General features: G+C 46.4%; 1 pseudogene; it reads left to right on the forward strand.

The window, feature by feature from the left end:
* Nucleotides 1-216: 216 nt before the first annotated feature.
* On the forward strand, nucleotides 217-2,147 carry LOC141725217 (PWWP domain-containing DNA repair factor 3A-like; annotated as a pseudogene).
* Nucleotides 2,148-2,844: the final 697 nt, after the last annotated feature.

Genomic DNA, 2,844 nt, shown 5'->3' on the forward strand with positions numbered 1-2,844 from the left:
GATGGAGAAGAAACATCAATTAAATGACCACTGGGATGGGGCAGCTGCTTTGCACCTTGGACACTTCCAGGGATCCAGGGGCAGCCACAGCTTCTCCAGGAAACTTCTTCCAGGGTCTCACCACCCTCACAGCCAAGACTTTATTCCTAATATCCAACCTAAACCTATTCTCTCTCAGTTTGAAGCCATTCCCCCTCGTCCTGTTGATGGACGAGAACCTCATCCTCAGGTTTGAGCTTTTATATTTTCAGATTCTGTGCTGCTTTAGTGTGTGGGTCTGAGCTTCACATCAGGGGGTGGTGAGCTCTGTGCACAGAGCAGGGAGACAAAACAAAAGCTGATGAACCAGGGGCAGCAAATCCTGAAGGTGATGAGGTCAGGGAATGTGAGATTATTATTAAATTATAGAGATCATACAGTCCTATGGCTTGGGTTGGAGGGGACCTTAAAGTGTCACCAAAGAGGAGGGAAATGTCCCAGGTGTTCTGTCCCATTGAGAACCCAAATTCCTCGAGGAAGGGATGTTGGTGAGGTGTAAACTGGTGGTATCTGTATTGGCCAGAGTGGTGGAAGCAGTGAAGAAGAAGAAGCACCAGAAGACTTCATAGATGGCACCACAAATGAGAAGAAAAAAGGTTCCTCAGTGTCTCTGAAGAGCCTGCAGCACTTTGGCTGTGGGCAGAAGCAGGAGTTCATTGAGGGAGCCAAGGGAACTCTTCCAGGGAAATCCAGGGGTGCCTCCAGCTCATCCTGGACTGTCAGATCCCCCTGGGCTCTCATTCTTCCACTGAGTCCTTCCTGCAGTATTTTGCTGCTGCCATCAGCTACCCAGTGAGGAAAGAGGGATACCAGGGTGTGCTGCAGATGGCATTCCCCAACACAGGGGAGGAAGGGGCTGGACAGTCTTCCTCAGACACCTGTCACCCTGTTTTTTTAAGTTTTTCTAAGCCTTCTGATGTTTACATTCTTGTAACTAACTTTCTCACACGCTTTATATAAATAATTTATTGTTTTGCATTCTTTTATGGAGGAGGAGAAATTTGATGGACTGTTGGTTCGTCCAGTGTCATTGGAGAGGTGGCACTGTCACCCTCCAATCCACTTCACTATTGGAAACCTATAAACATTGGAGTCAGAAATTAAAATTGCTTTTTTTACCATCAGAAAACTTAGTGTCCATGCCGTGTTATTTTGTGTCCTATAGTGACAGACACTTCCCCCAGAAAACCCTGAGGAAATTCCTCCCTGAGAGGACCAGAGCTGCCAGGGACAGAGAGAACAAGAAGCTGGTGGAGTTCATAGTGAAGACTAAAGCATCTCCTGGAGATCTTGAAAAGTGGGAAACTGCCACCTTGATATTTTCTCAAAAATCCCTTTGCCAGGATTTCTCTCCTGAGAGGCCTCAGAAATTAAATGTAAACAATAATTATCTGATTGCTTGGAATGTAGTCTGGAGGCTGCTCACCAACAGGTGCATCTTTGATTGGTTCCATGTGAATTGTTTTTAATTAATGACCAATTCCAGTCCAGCTATGTCGAGACTCTGGTCTGTCACAGGTTTTTATTATCATTCCTTTCCAGCCTTCTCTTTCTTTTCTCCTTCTCTTTCTTTTTCTTTAGTATAGTTTTAGCATATAACATAATATAATATAATATAACATAACATAACATAACATAATATAATATAATGTAATATCAGGCCTTCTAAGAACTTGGAGTCAGATTCTCATCTCTCACCTCATCCTGGGGACCCTCACAACACCCCAATAGGAAACAACCCTGCTGGCTGAAGAAATTCCTGTATTCCAGCTGGTACATAACCACTGTGGAGACCCATTTGGAGGATGAGGAGCAGCTGGACCTGGTGGTTGGGTACCTGAAGGAGAGATGGGCATCAAGAACCTGCAGCAGATCCTGGGAGATGGCATCAGATTCATCTCAGATGTGTTTTTTAGCTGAGGCCATCACCTGTGCCACTGCTGCCATGGATGGCATTGATTCTGAGAAGGCGGAAGTTCATTAAAGGACAACCTGTGAGCAAAAGAGAGAAAGAGCTCTTTGATGAAGAAGCAAAAAGCTCAGGATGGAGGCAGAGCCTGTGGAGAGCTGAGGAGTGGAGGGGCTGTCCTGGGGCCAGGTGTAAATAACCAGAGGTGATTTGTATAAAACATGGCATTCTTTGTAAAGTCTGTGTGTAAATTCCCAAATCTTCTGCTCTCAGCCCCTGCTGCTTCCCATGGCCTCACTGTGTTCAGGATCCTCATCCATCATTGCCCTCCTGGACACCTCCCACCAGACCAGGATCTCCAAACAGCGTTTCCCTGTGATGATGAAATGTGATCTGCTTCCTTGTCTACTAAAGTCCAAGGTACAGAAGCAAAAAGGGCTTTTGCAGAATATCCACAGATGTTTAATTCAGCTGTGTGTGAGATGGTCAGGTCCCAGACACCTTCAGGGTCCCATTTTGTTTCTCTCCAAGTTCTTGTGGGCTGACTCTGGTCTTGGGGCAGTACAAAGGTAAGGGACAATCAGGGGAATGGGAGGCAGTGGCTCAGGGACACAGGAACAGACATAGGAACAGGGCAAGGAGCCAATGGGGTATAAATTAGGGGATACCCCTCAGGGTCTGCCCATTAAAGCTCATCCCCTGCCTGGACACCTCCCACTAGACCAGGATGCTCCAAACCTGGTCTTGGAGTGTGTTACCTCCTTTTGCTTCTGGAAAAGACCAAGAGTTTTGATAAACTCACAGAAAAAATGGGACAGACTCTCCCAAAGGCAGCAAGATGAGCTTGGATCACTGCTCAGCACCTGGAGCCTTCACATTCAGGGCCCAGCTTTCTC

Source organism: Zonotrichia albicollis, chromosome 1, assembly GCF_047830755.1.
Source record: "Zonotrichia albicollis isolate bZonAlb1 chromosome 1, bZonAlb1.hap1, whole genome shotgun sequence".
Classification (NCBI taxonomy): domain Eukaryota; kingdom Metazoa; phylum Chordata; class Aves; order Passeriformes; family Passerellidae; genus Zonotrichia; species Zonotrichia albicollis.